Consider the following 19,547-nt stretch of genomic DNA (forward strand, 5'->3'; position numbering starts at 1 on the left):
AAAGAGAACAGAGGAAAAGGAAAAAAAGTAATAATAGTAAAAACAAACAACAGCAAAGAAAAAAACAAAACAAAACAACAACAACAAAAAAAACCCTTTATCGGTTTTATAAGGAGCAGCTGGTGGGGGCAGTCTACCGACCTTGCAGTTCAAAGCGCTCTGCAGTCTGGTCCCTTAACCCGCAGAGCAAAAAGAAACAAAGAGAGGAAAGCCAAACCATGTATCCTTTATAGGGTTTCTAAGGAGCAGCTGGTGGGCCCGAACTTCCGACCCTGCAGTTCAAAGGTTTCTGCAGTCTAGTCCCTTAATCTGCTGGGGCACAGCAGGATTGCCTTGTTGCTGTTTGTAAAAATCTCCTCAGGTTGTCTCCCCTTGTGCTGGCTAGTGCTGGCTTGTGCCTTGCTGGCAGGGTTTGAGCCTTGGAGGTTAGGCAGTGGGCTAGCCTGTGTTGCTGAGTCACAGAAGCGCCGGATGTTCCTCCCTAATGCTCTTTTATAGGGTTTCCGAGGAGCGGTTGGTGGGCGTGGACCCCTGACCCTGTAATTCAGGTGATCTTGTAGTGGCACTCCAGCCCTCAGGGCCACGTCGGGGCTCCTGCTGAACCTTCTAAGATAAAAGATAATAATAAAAATAAAGGGGAGACACAAATGGGGTTCCCCAGTGGGTGCTTGCGGCAGGAGGTGGCTTGCCTGCCCCCTTGCTCCGCGGTTCAGTTGAGCGTGCAGTGAGCTGTTTGCCGGCGCACGCCCGACAGGGCTGAGGGACGCTGCTCGGTTCAGTGGGAGGCGGGTCGCTCACTTTCGCATGTCTGGCAGGTCTGCGGTATGAGGCTCGGGCAGGCTGGGAGCTGCTCGCCTGTGTGCGCGCGTGCCCGGTGGGCCCCGGGAACACACGGGTCAATTGGGCAGGGCAGAAGTGGCTCAGGCAGGCCCAGTCGGCGCCTGATGATGTCAGACAGTCGCCGCTTCTCTTTTTTCTGCAGGCTTTTTTTTGTTTTTCCTTTTCCTCTCCTAAGCTAACTTCCCTCTGTCTACTGTATGCGCAGAAATCCCCCGTTGGGGTAGGTGTCACCAGTGGCTCTCCCTGCTTGAGTCTCCCAGCCCGGAGCCCCCACTCACCCGCACCGCCTGGCCGCCCTGGCAAACCGCTTTCCATGAGCTTTTTGAAGCCTGGTGCTGTGGGTTAATACGCTGGACTGTAAGGTCAGTTTGAGCCACAAGGTCGGTAGTTCAAGCTCACCAGCCACTCCTTGGAAACTCTATATAGAATTACTTTGAGTTGGAACAGACTTGACAGCACTTAACAACTGCAACAACATATATCTTTGGGGAAGATAAGTATAGGAGTGAAATGTATTATACTCAGCAACATGAAAATGATATTCCATTTGAGACCATGGCATCTTCTACAGAACATTGTCCACATATGGCTACAGAGTCTGGAACTCCTAGAGGTAAGACTGGCCTAGAAGGTTCATGTTCTGATTCTACCCTTATGAAGCTAGGAAATTCTAAAAAAGTTTCTGTCCAATAATTTTGGGGGAAAAAAAGTATACATTGAGTCCTCAAATAGATATTATCCATTTATAATCCCTTTGAGAAATTTAAGTAGTTCTAGATAAAAATTATATTTTACCCGGCTGTTAGGCGAGTAAGGATAAGAACCCAAACATGAGAAATGGAAGCAGAGAGGCAGGTAACCCATCCAAATCCATATGAAAAGACAGAGTAGTGAATTTTCTCATTCTTTTTCATCTTGGGTACTTTATTAAGGCTAGAAACCCCATGTCTTTAAGTCTATTACAGGCAAAAGTAAAGTTGGCTTGGGGAAAAATGTCCTCAGAAGGGGGAGTTCCCTCGTTGCTCCTGACTCCAACACAAATTTCTTTAGACTTTTTTTTAACCTTCTCAGGTGTGAAGGAAAATGGTTTGAGGCCAGTAAGAGCTGTCGGCATTCAAAGGCTGTTTTTTGTAGAAACTTACACTTAGCATCTTTCACTTAAAGGGCCTTCAAACTCCTTCCAGCCAGAAATTCTGCTGGGGTAAGGTCTGTGAAAGCTTTGACCTATCTGAGGAAGATGATGAGGAGAAATGACAGAGAGGCACATGTAGGTCAGTCACCAGCATCTGACACTATTTTTAGGAATTTCATCCTCAGAACTATTGTTCCATGATAGTCTTCTCTGAGTCTGTGCATATTCCTTTGATATGAATTAAAAGTCTAAAATGGAATTCATTTTCTTTTGTGCTTACTACTATTCTGACACTGTTGTTGAAAAAAAATTATGAAAGTTCATTTTTAATAATTCTCTAAAGGAGAAGTTAAGGGAGCACTTTGGGCAGTTCCTTGAGAGTAGAGTTGGGGACTGACTTCCTGGGTGCCAGGAAGGTAACGACTGACTACTCAGTCCACTTTTATGAAGTAAGTGGTTGTCCCTATTCCAGACTATCTGTAACAGGTTCAGAAACCCCATTTGTATAAAGTGCTTTGGATGCCATTCAATAGCTAATAGATTAACTCAAGGGTCAGACACTCCATCTTTTTTTTTTTTTTCCCCCTTCTACACCAACAAGCACTTTGCCCTAATTCTGAGAAATGAAATGGAAGAAGGATCATAAACTTTCAAGTCATAAAATTGGAGTTTGAATCCTGAAATTACCGTCAGCATGTATAGGAGCTGAGGTTAATTTCTCTGAATTTCCCTGTTTAATATAAAATAGAATTGTTGGGTGAGTGAAGTGACAGTATGCAGTGCATAGAAAATGGGAAGGATTTCATATGTTATATTTTCTCCCTATTTTCCAGTCCCAACTCAAGAACATTGAATGACAATGTCAGAGGTGGAGGTCAATGCCAGTGGTGGTTAGTGGTGGTTATGGGCCATGGAGTCGATTCCAACTCATAGCGACCCTGTACAGAGTTTCCGAGGCTGTAAATCTTTACAGGAGCAGAAAGCCTCATCTTTCTCCTGCGGAACAGCTGGTAGTTTCAAACTGCTGACCCTGAGGTTAGCAGTGTGATTCGTAACCTCTACGCTACCAGAGTGATGTCAGTGGTCTATTGATGTGTATTGAATGGATGAGTGATTAAATGAATTAATGTATACATTATATCAGTTGAATTTATTTTTTATACCAATGTCAATGGTAGAAAAACGAAACTCAACTGATATAATGTATACATTAATTCATTTAATCATTCATCCATTCAATATACATCAATAAAGCATTGTGGTATGGTGTTGAGAACATGGGAGTCAGCAATGAGTAAAACATGGTCCCTAATGCCCACCCCCCATGCTTCCCTGTCCAACCCTGGAGAAAGCAAGGGGAGACATCGCTCAGCAATGCAGTTAACTCAAGATCAGAGGTATTAATGCCGACCTTATGCAAAGCTAAAATCGGGCTGAGACATCAAGGCCAGTTGTACTGGTCAGCTTCCTCAGAGCCAGCCCTGATCTCCAAGTCCCTCTGTCTCCTGGTGACGACAGTGGACCACTATTTTGCTGACTGATAAATGTTGGATTCCTAAGATAAAAGCTGCTTAATACTGCCCTGGCTTATTGAGTGGATTGTAGAAATAGCTGTAGGAGGCCTGCTAGGTCTACATGAATTCTATTTGTTTTCTTTGGCAGACTAGAATTTGTTGGGGGAGAGATGTGTGTGGTGTGTGCTTTTGACTGTGATACAGCAAATGTTTACTTTTGAGGGAACTCAGAAAAAATGAGTGTACCCTTTCACTATGGATGGCGCAATTGATAGCATATTTCATGTTGTCTATTTTCAGAGTCAGCTTCTGAACAATTAAAATGTAAGTTGTTGTTGTTGTTAAGTACCATGGAGTTGGTTCTGACTCATAGTGACCCTGCACAGGGTTTCCAAGGCTGCAAATCTTTATGGGAGCAGAAAGCCTCATCTTTCTCCCACGGAACAGCTTGTAGTTTCGAACTGCCAACCTTGAGGTTAGCAGCCAATTCGTAACCACTATAATACTAGAGCTCCTTTGTAAGTAATGTCATGATATGTTTTAAAAGGAAAGCTGTCAGGATAAGTAGAGCTGCAATTGTTGAATGCTTATTGGTTTACTAATTACTCCTGTTCATTATTGACCTTTATCCTCAATATACCTGTGTGAAGTAGGTATGACCATCTTCATTTTGCATGGTAATAAAAACTAGATTTGAGAGGTTAAATGTTTTGTCCAAGGTCACTCAGCTAGTAAATGGCATGATATGTGTATGGCTCTGATACCTATGACCTTCATTGTGCTTTCTGCCATAGCACTAGCACTGTATAACAAGAATAAAACATACATGTAATACATGTGATCTGAGTCATAATATGAATATGTACAGAGCAACACAGGAACCCAACTTTGGCAGCAAAGCATCCTCCTAGTGAGGTTATACAAATCTTCACCCTCTCCTTTTACAGGCAAGAAACTAAAGTTCAGACAGGTTATGACTTGCCCAAGATGACAAAGTGACAAAATTATGACAGAACCAAATGCTTCAGTAGTGCCTCTCCTACCCATAAGAGCATGCCACCTCATTATGCCTCAACATGTTGGGGCTCTATAATGGCTAAAAAGAATTTATAAGTCAACTAGAAAGTAAAAAGATCAAAGTTTAGTAGTGTTGGGAGGAAATTGGTTACCCAAGACGAGTTGCTCTCTAGAACCAGTTCCTCGCTGCTTTGGATCAACTGTCAAGTCAGAAGCTGACTGTGATGGTGTAATAGTTAGGATTTTGTGTCAAGTGAACTGGACCAGGAAACTCAATGGTTTGGCAGTTAAGACATAGTGATTCCCATGATGAGATCTGCTATGAGGAGCCAATCAACTAGAAGGAAGTTTCCTCTGCGGTATGGCCTGCATCCAATATAAGGAACACTGGGATAAAGCTTGCTTGCTTTCTGCTGGATCTGGATCTGGATCATCAATTGACTTTCGGTTCTTTGGACTTGAGCCAGAGGCCTGCTCTATTGCCTGCTGATCCTGCCTGCCTGTGGTTTGACCTGCTGGTCTTGGTTCATCAGCCCTGCAACTCTGTGACTCAGAAGTCTGCAGCTTGACATCCCATCAATGGACATGGGACTTGTCCACCTCTACAACCGTGTGAGCCATTTCCTCTCCTTACAGATACTTATATAGGTTTCATTGGTCTTGCTTCTCTAGAGAATCTAGCCTAAGACAGTTGGTGATTGAGTGATGCTCAAAGAAGACTTCCTCTATTTACAACACCAAGACCACAGTAAAAATGTTGAGGAGCAGATGGAACAACAATTTGGGAGATGGTTGAGAAGTACTAGACTAGTTGTTCTATATCAATACAAATACTTTGTATAATATCTGTTGTGCCTGGGCCTTTCTGTTATTCATTTCTGCATAGCAATATACTCCAAATTATGCTGTCATAATTGACATGTCAGTTCCAACTCACAGTGACCCTATGCACAGCAGAATAAAGCACTGCCCGGTCCTGTGCCGTGCCCACAATGGTTGTTACATTTAAGGGCATTGTTGCTGTTACTACGTAGTGCCTTCTAACCTGAGGGGCTCAACTTTCAGTACTATATCTGCCAGTGTTCTGCTGCTGTTCATAATGTTTTCAGTGGTTAAACTTCAGAAGTGGTCCCCCTTGTCTTCCTAGTCTGTCTTAGTCTGGAAGCTCTGCTGCTGAAACATGGCCACCATGGGTGACCCTGCTAGTATTTAAACTACTGGTGGCATACTTTTCTGTGTCACAGCAACACATAAGCCACCACAATACAACAAAGTGATAGATGAGTGGTGGACTCCAAATTGCAGTGACAAAAATTTACCCCAAAAACCTGCTTTATTATGACCATAGAGTCTGTGGGCCAAGAATTCAGACAACCAGCAGGGATCTCTTCTCTACATTCCAAGATATCTGTGACCTCAGAAGGAATCTTTGAAAAGGCTAATGACTGGATGTTGTTGTTATGTGCCATGGAGTCGGTTCCGACTCATAGGGACCCTGTACAGGGTTTCTGAGGCTGTAAATCTTTACGGGAGCAAAAAGCCTCATCTTTCTCCTGTGGAACAGCTGGTAGTTTCAAACTACTGACCTTAAGGTTTGCAGCCCGATTAGTAACCACTACGCTACCAGAGCTCCTAATGAGTGGATAGAGACCTCTTGCCCTGCATGGACTTTCCATGTGGCTAGCTTGGACTTCTTTATAGCATGGCATTGTTCAAATAGTAAGGGCAGCTCAGGGCTCCAATGGACCAACGCAGAAAGTGCCAGTTTTTTGCTCCCTCCTCACCCCTACTTTGTATTGTCAATTGGGTGAAGGTTTACAAGGCAAATCTGTTTCCACTCAAAAATCCATACACATTTTGTTTCATTTAATTGATTGCATTTCCTAGACAGTAATATCATTTATCCCACTCCCTCTCTATATTTCCCATTCCCATTTTTCCTTTCCCACTTCTTCCTGCTTTCTGAACTTTGTCCTTGGGCAAGTTCTGTCCCTTGATCTCAAGAAGTTGATCATTCTAAGAAGTGTATATCTCCTAGTGTTCCTCTTCCCTTTGTTGACCTCTCTATTGTTTGGCCAGAGTTCCAGCCTTGAAGGATGATTAAGGGCCACAGTCTCAGGGCCTCCACCAGTTTATCTTACCAGTAAGCATGGTTGTTTTTCTTTTTATGATTTTGAGTTTTGTTCCACATTTTTCTCCCACTCTATCCAAGACCTTCTAATATGATCCTTTACAGAGCTGTTGGTAGTTATAGCCAGGCACCATTTTAGGTTCATGAAATCTCTAGTTTGTGTGGTCCATTATTAATTTATTGGACTAATTGTTTCCTTGATATAAGATTTTTTTTCATTCTCTTTTGATCTGGATGGGGAGAGACCAATAAATAGTTGCATTGTAGATGGCCATTCATAAACTTTTAAGACCTCAGTCACTATTCACCAAATCAAGATATAGAACTTTGTCTTTATGGACTACACTATGCCAACTGACTTTAGTATTCCCTAAGCCCACCCATTCCTTCAAGGTGTCATGCATATAGTGCTGTAGGTTAATGTGCTTGACTTCAAAGGTGGTTTGGATTGCAAGGTTGGTGGTTCAAGCTCACCAGCCACTCCTCAGAAACCCTATACAAGGTCACTATGGGTTGGAACCGACTAGATGGCACTTAACAAGAACAGCAACAAGACACTTTCATAACTATGCCCCTTGTCTGCTCTAATATTTTTCATGGATTTATTTGTAGCACAGGTAAATACATATGTAGAAATATCTTCTGTGAAATCTATATATTAGGGGGCTTCAAATCTATATATGAGTTCATTTAAAAAAGCCCATTTTCTTTTCATTCAAAATTTCCCAAACTTTTTTGAAGTCTTTTCATATTTTCATGGGCATAGTCTCATTCTACTTCCCATACCTGTTCAGCCTGCAAGTCTTTCTATGCTATCACTTATAGATTATTATTTCAGATTTATGTGTATAATAGTATTTGTCATGTTGTCTTTAACTCTTTTTCTCTTCCTAGTGTCTTTGCCTTCATAATTTTTTGCTGATTTCCCTCTTATATTGTCTTTCCCTTCATTCACATTAATGTATATCTTATTGTGAAGTGCCATCAAGTCAGTTCCAACTCATAGTGACCCTGTATAGGGTTTCCAAGGAGCAGCTGGTGGGTTTGAACTGTTGATCTTGTGGTTTGCAGTCCTCCAGCGCCACACCAGTATCTACCCTGTAGTTAATGATTGTACCTCCCTTCCCCTCACATCAAAGTAAATTTATTTTAGTTTGAAAATCTTTTCTTGACTGTTTTTATGATAGTCAAAACCAAAACCAAACCTGCTACCATTGTGTTGACTCCAACGCATAGCAATCCTATATAGGGTTTCCAAGTTTATAAATATTTACCAAAGCAGACAGCCTCATCTTTCTCTTATGGAGAAACTGGTGAGTGTGAGGTTAGCAATCCAGTGCTTAACTTATAGTACTGCCAAGGCTCCTTTTTTTATAATCGTAGTCACACACATAGGAGTCCTGGTAGCATATTGGGCTGCTTCCAGGGGTGCTAACCAAGAATTCGAGTCTACCAGCTGCTCCGCAGGAGAAAGATGAAGCTTTCTGCTCCCGCCAAAATAATGACAACCTCGGAAACCCTATCTAGGGTTGCTATGTGTTACAACCAGCTCAGTGGCACACAACCCCACCGCCACTAGTCTCATACAATATTTGTCCTTTTGTAATTGATTTATTTCACTCAGCTAAATGTCCTCCTAGCTCATCCACATTATGCACAGATCATAGTTATTCTTTACCGTTACATAGCGTTTCATCTGGTGTCTGCACCATAGTTTGTTTATCCATTCTTCTGTTGATGGGCATTTAGGTTATTTTTGATCTTTGTGTTATTATGAATAGTACTGTGATGAACATTGGTGTGCATATAAAGGGGCTTCCAGAAGTGTGTGGGGAAACTCCATTATCTTTTAACTGCATTTTTCCATGAACTTTTTGAAGCCCCCCACCTATGTCTATTGATGTCATGGCTCTTTCAGTGGCTCTTAGTTGTGGGATTTCTGGATCATGTGTTATTTCTATTTTCAACTTTTTAAGGAAGTGTCATGCCATTTTCCAGTGGTTGCACCATTTTATAGTCCCACCAGTAGTGTAGAAGAATTACAGTCTCTCAGCACCTTCACCAATATTTGTTATGAATTCTGGAGCGAGATGATATCTCATTATTGTTTTGATTTGCATCTCAATACTAGCTAAAAACTGTGAGCATTTCTTTATGCTTTTGTTGACCACCTGAATATCTTCCTTCAGCAGTGTCTGTTCATGTCTTCTGCCTTTGTAACTGGATAAATACATTTTACACTGGGAAAAAATTGGGGGCCAGTTCTTTTCAAAGGTAGCACCAAACCACATTTGTCCTAGTCTATTGAACACAAATGTTATGTCCAACCTAGATTCAAGGGAAGGAAAACATGCTCCAGTTTTCAATCAGAGGAGTGTCAAAGAATCTAGGGCTACCTCTAATTCACTATAATACATCATGAGATGGGAGTGTGAAAAGTATGTTCTCTATCCCATCAGTGTTCTGTCAAAAAACCAGGTTTGGCCAATCCAGCAAGAGGACAAAATAGGAGCACTAATTGGACTCCTGGTGTGGATCAGCTGTAGGATTAGCTGTGTAGGATCAGCACTGGACTGTGAATCACAAAGTCAGAAGTTCAAACCCACTAGATGCTCCTCAGAAACTCTAGACAGGGTGTTTATGAGTCGGAGTCAACTCAACAGTACTTAACAGCAACAACAATAGCTCATAGGCCTCAAATTTTAATACAGGCCATGACAATTCAGAGGTAGAAAGGCAGTAAAGTATATGTTTTTGATGTAATATAATACCCCAGAGAGAACTTATTTGAAAATCAAGACAGTCACTAACATCAGGGGATTTGGGGCAGGTCCACTCAAAGTGAGAGTTTCCATGTATATGAAATGGAGATGACCCTGTCAAACTCCTGGGAGAGTTGTAAAATTAGGTAAATTGGCATCTTAGTTATCTCCTTCTTCTTTAACAGAAATACCACAAGTGAATGACTTTAACAAACAGATTTTTTTTTCACAGTTTAGGACTACTGGGTTTAGAGGAAGGCTCTCTATGTTAATTCTGGGGAAAAGGTTTGTCTCCTTTCAACTTTTATGGTCTCCGTGATCCTTCTGTAACTAGGTGATCCTTTTCAGCACAGGGACCCAATAGCCAAAGGATACCCTTTACTTCTGGTTCTTCTTTCCTAATGGTAGTAGGTCTCTCTCTCTGTTTGCTTCTCTCTCCTTTTAACTCTTGTAAAAAAAAAAATGAAAGAAAGAAAGAAAGAAAGATGTTGTAGGCCACACCCCAGGGAAAGTGCCCTTACCTCAGACCAGGGCTGTGACAGAATTAAGGTCATCGCATCCCACCCTTAATCCTTTTACAATAGATTGTCTTATATCCGATCACATTATAGGGGATCGTTACATAATTTCCAAATTATATTATTACATGACTGCCAAACCACTAAGAATCTTGGCCCAGTCAAGTTGACACATATTTTGGGAGACACAACTCAATCCATGACAGTTTGTGTCTTAAATTGGGCACGCTGAAGGAAACCCTGAAATTTTAATTTGTGTGAATAGTATGGATTAGAATGTGTTGTCAGGAAGAATCATTAAAGGACTGAACACTGAGAGAGGGAGGAGGGGTGGGGGGCCAAGCCAGGGTGAGAAGGCAAGCAAAGTCTCTTGGAGAATAACTTTGGCTCAATCCTAGAAATTTTTTTCTGGAGATAATTGTTGATAATAACACACCAAGAAGGGACTACAGAGCCAGGATAATGATACTGCTAGAATATTTATGTTTTCACACATGTAAGTTACTGGTTAAAGGGTAACTTCAAACCAAAACAAAACAAAAACGCACTTCCATCGAGCCAATTCCAACTCATAGTGATCAGAGGGCAAAGTAGAATTGCTCTCTAGGGTTCCCCAGGCTTTAAACCTTTTACAGGACCATAAGCTTCATCTGTTCCCCTAAGGATTGCCTGGCATGTTTGAGCTGCTGACATTTCAGGGAGCAAACCAAATTCCCAGGCACTTCCAGCTATCCCTATAAACAGAAAAGTAGACTCCAGCAGGTCAATGCTAATGGCAGCACTAGGCAATGAATGTGTATCAGAGCTGATATACAAGAAAATAGTAATGGAATTGGAAGGAACCTGAACAAAGCACTGAAAACATTTGCTGAAGATGGTATCTTTAAGTCACTCAGCACAGCGTGTGATCCATGGTAGCCCTTCTACAAAGGGTAACAATTTTTGTTTTTCTAAATGGAGTGGCTGGTGATTACTGCAAACGATTTCATATTTATACCAATTCTGAAGGAAAAGACACTAGTAGATACAGTGTAAATATAGAGGTAAAATACAGAGCTTCACATCCAGGGCTTCTTTTCATCTTGTTAAAATCCCACAAGCCCTATTATTTCTGTCTGTATCACCCATTTTGACAGAAGATTAAACTATCTTTCAAAATTCAAAGATAGGGGCAAAAGAAGAACTTTTTGCTTATTCACCTCCTCTCCTGGTCCCCCGTATTGTCCCTGGAGTGTGTGACAGCCAAGCTGACACCACTGGACCCCCACATTGCCTCCTATAAGTGGAAAAGGGGAACTGGTTTCAGCTTCTGATCTCTCATGGGAGTCAATGGGGTCCTTCCTTTCTGATAACACTCCCTGTCCAATGTTTATTTCTAGATCATCAACATTTTAATAACATAAAACCAAAGTGTTTAAGTAATCCCAGTCTCTCCATTTCTCCTTGACACACTTTCACAGTCTTGTCCCAAGCTTATCTGGCATTTCCCTCAGCACAGCTTCTGTTTGTGTTTTTCAACTACGTACTGAATCTATCTCTAAGTTCTCTTTGTCTTCTGAGTTTCATAATGTATAGTCTTCAAGAACTCTGAGAAGTATTAAAGGATCTTCTCAAGCTGATTTCAAGTTCTCCGGGTCTTATTTCATGGTTCTGAAGCTCAGTATCCTCATCTGAAAAATGAGGAGTGGCTTAGTTATCTAGTGATGCTGTAACAGAAATCCCACAAGTGGGTGGCCTTAAGAACCAGAACTGTATTCTCTAACAGTGTCGGAGGCTAGAAGTCCAAATTCAGAGCACTGACCCTGGAGAAAGGTCCTTGTCTCCTTTCAGCATCTGTAGGCCTAGCATTCCTTGCAGATCTTCATGTGACTTGGCATCAGTTGTACTTTCAACATATCACATCACATCATGAGGGCTAACTACATCTCAACTGCGAAACCACTGAGCATCTGGCCCAGTCAAGTTGACACAAAATCATAACTATCACAGCAACAGCTTTAACACCTGGGGCAGATGGTATCTTTAAGTCATTTATGATTTTTTCAAAGATTTCTATAGCAATGCCTCCCATCCTACATGCTTTTCTATAATTAATCACTTGACACTTGCCCCACTAAGATGGAATCTATGTCTTCTCCCCTTTAAGATGAGTGAGTTGTAATAAACAGAGACAACTAACATGTTCTCGTGTGATGCTGTAGGATAGCAATAGACTGCTAACCACAAGGTCTGCAGTTCCAACCCACCAGCTGGAAATGCATATAGGGGCTCTATGAGTCAGAACTGACTCAAGGGCCTACATAAAAAACAGCAATGTGTTCTGTGAACTTTCACTCAAATTACAATAAAATGTTAAAAGAAAAGAATAATGTAATAGTTACACTGTATGGCTTGAGTCCAGAACATAAAAAGTAATGTTCTTGTGTATCTATCGTGCCTTCATATAAAATGTCTCACTACCTAGATGCTGCCATGCTATGAGGAAGCCTGAGCCATGCAATGGGGCCATCCAAGCAGTACTCTAATCCACAGCCATTCCCAGTGGAGGCCCCTGCAGAGTCAGCATCAATCATTAGACATACAAGTGAAAAAGTCTGCAGCTTGTTCTAGCTTATAAAACCATCCCAAGCCCTCAGCATTCCCAGCCGAGATTCCAGACACCTTCCAAAAAAAACAAACTCTTCACACTGTGCTTTTTCTGAATTCCTGCGTCTTAGAATACCTGAGCACAACACATACAAGGTTGTTATTGTAATGTTTTGGAATAATTAGTTATAGAGAAGTAGTAATGAGGCCATCAACTCTCAGGGCTTTTGCCAGTTCTGTTTAAAGTCTAACAACTGGTTAAGAATGTTCTAGGAGAGATTTAAGAGACTCTGAGGAGGCCAGTTCTATCTGAAGATAGTGTCAGAGCCCTGAGCTAGTCTTCACATTTTCTGACAGAGTTAAGTAGACAATATCAAAATAACAGCTGACTTCCCAGACACCTCTGGTTGTTAAATCTCATAGCATCCTTGCAAAGTTGGTGTGACCTTGGTTTTCTCAAGCATTTGCAATATGTCTCAGCCCAAATTCTACTCAACATACAAATTTGCAGTGACCTTCATTATGGTTGAACTACGTTTGTGCTCACTGTTAGCTTCTAATTATTTTCCATGTCACTCATTTAAGATAAAATCCATCTAATTAATAAAATAATTGTTTTCCAACTATGTACAACCATGTGCTAAGTTTTAGGGGAGCATCACAAAGGTATACAGAGATGAATCAGCTACTAACATTGCCCTTAATGAAATTTATATTTGAATAAGGTAACTACAGTATATCCTTTCAAGGTGCAACATGATATGTGTAATTAAAAAAAAAACAAAAAAACTATTGAAAGGAGCTCTGGTAGCGTAGTGGTTACGACTCGGGCTGCGAACCTTAAGGTCAGCGGTTCGAAACTACCAGCCGCTCCAAGGGAGAACGATGAGGCTTTCTACTCCCGTAAAGATTTACACCCTTGGAAACCCTGTACAGGGTCGCTATGGGTTGGAACCGACTCGACAGCACTTAACAACAACAACATGAAGAGAGAGACCAAGCCATCAAAGCTCACTGGCTTCCTGCTCCGTTCCTCAAGTAGGGGGTGCTAGCGTGAGAATGCAAAACTAGAGAAGGAGGAATGGACTTGCTCCTTCTGTTTGCTTCCTGTTTGTTTCCTGGTCTTGTAAGCATCATCCAGCAACACTTACGGTAAGTTACCGCAGCATTTCCTGCAGTGGCAGCTGAATCCAGTTTGCAGTTTCTCCAACACTCATACAAACAGCTTCATTGTCACGTCTCAGAGACACTAGAGCCTGACTAGTCAGCTTGCCTGCCTTCTTCAGTGGTCTGGATCTCAGTCCCATAGGACCCTCTTCTAAGTCTATGTTGTTGTTAAGTGCCATTGAGTCGGTTCCAACTCATAGTGACCCTTTATAAGATCTCCAAAGAGAAGCTTGTGGGTTTGAATCGCGACTTTGCAATTCAAACTGACCTTGCGGTCCACTGCATTATCCTGCCACACCAGGACTCTCTTCTAAGTCTATGCTGTTGTTGCTGTTAAGTGCCCTCGAGTCGGTTACAACTCACAGAGACCTTTTACAGGGTTTCCGAGAGGCAGCTGGAGAGCTTGAAACACCGACCTTGCAGTTCAAATCTATCTTGCAGTCCAGCACACTAACCTGCCACGCCGCACCAGGACTCCCTTAATAATTCCACCTTCTCTCTTTTGTTCTCTCAGACTCAGGAATGGTAGCTGCCTCCGGCACTTGCAACCTCCCTGATACCTTAGTATTCTCTTTTTATCCTTTCAGTTGCCAACTGTAATGGGCAATTCTTTATATTTAATTAACAACTATTTATATTAAATACATTCTGCTTTAAAAACAAAACACCAAATTGGTGTTCTTTCTGTCTCCTGAGTGGACCTGACTGAGTCATGTGCTGATTAGGAAACTTCGATGTTAGTCATGGGAGAAAGAAGAAAATAATTATTTTGATCAACAAATAACTTCAATTCCAGTGTCTTTACTCAATACAAGTTCATTGTTAGCTCTGCCATGGTTCCATGTGGCAAGAAGGGTAGCTCTGCTCTATTCAAAGACCAAGACTCCTTCCATCCTGTAACCTCACATCTTCAACACATGGCCTTTAAAACCACCACAGCAGGAGAAGAGGGTGGTGGAATACTACCTGCAGGGTTTGAAGGCCGTATAGGTAGATATCACATTTACCCACATGTCATTGGGCAGAATTCAGTCATATGACACAAATAAGGAGGTTATGCTTTCAATGAATACAAAAGATAAATAAATGAGCCAGGTGGACATGCTGCCACAGCTTTACAGGACTGATAGTTGAGTTGAGCCTTGAAATATGAATTTTGTCCTCCCTTCTTCGTTTCTCTCTTTCTTGCCTTTAGCTAAGGATTTGACATAAAGTAGTTTAATGAGAAATATTTATTGAATTGATAGATGAATAGCTCTCTATAACCACCAAACCACAAAAGGATTAAAAAACAGAGAAACATTCCATCAATTCTAGCAGAACTATTTATTGCCCATTGTCTTCTTAGAACATAAAACAATGCTAATTGCCACCATTCAGTAGATTTTTCTTTTCTACATAAGGAGACCTTAGAATATAAGACAATGGTAATTGTCATCATTCAGTAGATTTTCCTTTTCTTTCAACATAAACATGATGGGTAGCTTGCTTCCATGGCTCAGTGATAGAAGAGGAGCCAAGAATCATGATCCCAAACTGGAACAAAACCCAGTAGATTATGTTGAGGCTATCCAAAGTCTCTTGCTCATCAACCAGTTTGAATCCTTAATCCCTTCCAATTTCTGACACACGAGCTAGGTATGAGGAAAGTAAGTCGTGCTTATCTCTTATCTCATTTAGTCTTGGGAGTTTGCCCAGATATGAAGGCATTTATTCTTTTTTTTTTTGGCTTGTTTGAGGAGATATTAATAAAAAAAAATTAAGCCAGTAAAAGCAAAATGATCATAATTAATGCTAATAAATGGAAAAACCAGATTGCTAACAGCGTCTGTTCAATCTGGCTTTTTGAGTTGTTGGCAGAGGTTTTATTATTGGTAAGTGGGAGATAGTGAATTTAGGGCCATTATCCATTCTCAGTACACTTACACAGGAATAGTGATGGCACAGTTTCTGTCCTTACCTTGGGCAGCTGCCCAGTAGATTTTGTTTGACAGTGTAATCAGGTGTAATCAGGATGGGGAGATGTTTCTTCATGTTCTGTTCTGCAAGTTTCCCTGCTTAAAGTCTGTGCTTTGATTATCTATGTTGTAGTTGTGTGCCATTGATTCAGTTCCAACTCATAGCAGTGCTGTATAGGGTTTCCAAGAGTAGCTGTGGGTTTGAACTACTGTGTTTAATGTGGTTACCAGTACATCTATAGCTGTGTAGATAACACTCTAAACTTGGTGACATAAACAACAACCACTTTTGTGATGCTCATAGTTCTGTGAATCATAAACTCTGAAAGGGCACATTAGAAATGCTTGTCTCGCCTCCATTAGGCCTGAGACTTCTGCTGAGAAGACTTAATGGCTCAGGGCTGGAATCATATCAAGGTTTCTGTCCTCTCATGCCTAATAACTGGACTGGGATCACTTGAACTGGGTCAGCTTTCAAATGCAGTAACTATACCTTGTTGCTTAGGGTTATTATAGAATGGAAGCAATTTTCAAGAAGGAGCATCCAAAAAGCAGGCATCCAAAAGACCAAGCAGACACGGACGGAATGGTCTTTTTATGACCTAACCTCTACTTTTATGACCTAACCTCTACTGCTCTACTGATCAAAGATGACATAAATCCACAGTGAATCAAGGAGAGAGGATATAGACTCTCACCTCAAGATAGAAGGAGTATCAAAGGATTTTCAGCATTTTTTTCCCAATTACCACAATCAGATTCACCCTTGTTTAGAGTAAGCAAATCCTCTTAGTCTTACTTTCAAAATGTATCCAGAACCAAACTATTTCTGACTGCCTACACTGTCATCATATTCACACTGACTGATAAGCAAGAGACTTTGTATAGACTTAACATAGTATACTGGATTTTGTTTCAGTTTGGAATCATCATTCTTGGCTCCTCTTCCATATCTAGACTTCTAGTCTGTTACTAGAATCCCTGCTATATCCTCATCTCCCTACAGACTGTTCTCAACAGGGTAATTAGAATGACCCTGTTAAAATTAATCATATTAGGACATTTCTTTGTCCAAACTCTCTATGACTTCCAAATTCTCACAAAGTAGAAGAATAAGGACTTATGGTGGCATACAAGACTGAAAAATCTGGATTTCTGTTCTATATACTGACATATTCTCCCATGGTCTCTTCTAACCCTGGAATTATATAATTTTCTGCTTACCAGATCACTTCCCACTGAATTCCAGGGGAAATTTTAGGACAATATTCGATTCACTGGCAATGAGGATAAATCAGGAAGAGATAATAGAATGCAAGCCAAGAGATCTGTATGATCCTAAACAAAATAAGACATGAATTCACCGTCCTAGAAAGTTTCATGAAAGGAACAGAATTGGATATCAAACCTTTGATGGAATCAGAATATAGATCACCCTAACAGTGGAGGAGGAGTTGGATACTGACTAGGAAGGGGAATAAGAGAACTTCCAGAGTATTATAAATGTTACTTTTTAAAAATCTCAGTTGTGATTATATGGATGTCATCTTCTGTGATGCTTCATCCATCTGTCACTTATGATTTCTGCACTTTTCTATATGTATGCTATACTTCAATTTAAACATTTAGAAAAATTCCAACCCAGAGAAAAATGCATATAGTAGGATTCCTGGTGTGGTGCTATGGGTTAACACACTAGACTGAAAAGTCAGGTTGAACCACAAGGTCTGTGGCTCTACCTCACCAGAAGCTCCTCAAAACTCTATACAGGATTGCTATGGTTCAGAACCACTTAACCATAACAACAACAATATATATAATCAATTATATAAAAATTCATATATGTACATAAAAAGTTACATTAAAAATATCTATGCAAGGGGGCTTAAAGAAATTCAGAGAAAATTTTTATTATCTTTCACTTCCATTTTTCCACAAACTTTTTTGAAACCCCCTCATATATATGAGGGTAAATCAAAAAGTATTGCTATATGATTAAGATATTAAAAGCTCATGAACAACTATTGGTCTCTCTATACGTGGAAGAAAGAAGAGTGATGAAATTGAATTGAATCAATTAGACTAGTGGATTTTTGGAACACATGAACATCAGTCTCCATGACTCTGAGACCAGAAGAACTAGATGGTTCCTGACTACCTCTATCAACTGCTCTGAAAGGGATCACATATTTTAAGTGTGAGGGAATAGAAAGTGGGAGAAAATATGGAACAAAATTCAAAATTATATATATATATAAAGACTGGGAAGGACTTCTGGTTTGGGGCAGGAGAAGCAGAGGCAAACAGTAGAGGCTTCTTGGTGAAGGCGCAAAAAAACCAGAGAAGGTGCTTTGCTGGGACAGTTCCAGAGCTTTAGATCTAATATAAAGTAAGGGGAAACAGTTTCAAGCACCCACCAGTGGAGACTGTGGCTGACAGAAACAATGATTTCTGAATCAGTCAGGATGCTTCCTGTGGCCTACAGCCTGGGAGGAGATCAGAGGGTGGGGCCACAGCCAGGCTGATACAGCATGAAAACCACAGAATGACTTGTAAAAGAGGTGTGATGGCTCCTTTACTTTTCTTTCCTCCTCTCCCCTGTCACCCCCTGTCTGCCCAGCCCTGACATCTTCAGGTGGGTGGGAGCTTGCCCCCAAAAGGGTTTAGCATTTTGCACACAGGGTACAGTTTTCCACAGGGCAAAGAGGAAATCCCTGAAAGACCCAGAAGTTCCAGCTAATTATTTAGCAGCTCCTTATAATGTCTGACTCTGGGATTTAGCCCTAAAGTTGCCTCTCCTATTTGGGTGGGAGCCTTTATTCCTACGTTATCTAACAAGAGAAAGCAGGTCTTGCTATACAGCAAAATCATATTTACGCCTTGTAAAACCCCAATTTAAAGGCAAGAGCCAACACCAACTACTATATCCAAGGACACAGTCATTTTCAGAATTACACTGTGCATATGCAGATAACTAACTGACCTTCAGAGATAAAAATTGTGAACAATCTTTTTTCCATTCATTTCTCAATATCTATCTGTGTACCTCCACGGTGGTGACTAGAGGAGGGGCCTGAGCGAGTGAACACCCCCACCCACCACTGGAGGTTTCTACTGTGAATGCACACTGAGCTCCACAGCAAAGGTTACTGGACAGTCTGCTATGGTTTTGTTTTTCTGATATTCTGTTATTGATCATTTGAACCTCTTTCTGTAGGTTTTGAATTGTTTCCAATGCTGTGTCTATCTTATTTGATTGTTCCTGTAGCACTTTCCTGACTTCTTCCTTGTTTTTCTCAACCCCATTGTAAAATATTTTGAAACATTTTATCATCATTTTTCTGAATTCCTTCTCAGGCATTTCCAAGGCCTGCCCTCCTTCCAGAATGGAGTCCAGGTCTACCTCTAGGTCATTTGCTCAGACATTTTATCTTGTTTCTGGACATGTGCTGATATGGTCATCTGCTTTTGCTTCTTGGACATGTTTAGTGTTTATCTGTGGCCTTAATACTTAATTGAGTATGTGTTTTGGTACATTTTATGGTTTCTGATAGCTTCCAGGAAGATGTGATCAGAATGTGGGCTTCCCTTTTCACTTTTTTTATTGTTTAACTCAGAGTAACTTTCACAGGTGTTGTCTGTTTCCCTGGTATATGGCAGTTGGTATTGGTTCTTGATTGGGGTTTGGTGTTTTATAGTGTGATTGTAACTTGGCTATATAACAGCAGTTGCTGACTCTTCTTGTGTAATAGGGAGACAAAGAGTCCTCCAAAGGCAGAGGGAGGGCATACAATAGCAAAACAGCACCAGGAAAAAAAAAAAAAGAGAGAAAGAAAAAAAAAAAGACTAAAAAACAGCAACAACAAAAACTAGACTGAATACTGCAGTCTCTAATCACAGAAAAGGGAGAGGAGGGAGAGAA

General features: G+C 40.9%; 1 pseudogene; it reads left to right on the forward strand.

The window, feature by feature from the left end:
- Positions 1-1,350: 1,350 nt before the first annotated feature.
- LOC102836912 overlaps positions 1,351-19,547 on the forward strand; it is a 50,034-nt pseudogene continuing 31,837 nt past the window's right edge.

The sequence above is a fragment of the Chrysochloris asiatica genome, unplaced genomic scaffold (genome assembly GCF_000296735.1).
Source record: "Chrysochloris asiatica unplaced genomic scaffold, ChrAsi1.0 scaffold00028, whole genome shotgun sequence".
Classification (NCBI taxonomy): domain Eukaryota; kingdom Metazoa; phylum Chordata; class Mammalia; order Afrosoricida; family Chrysochloridae; genus Chrysochloris; species Chrysochloris asiatica.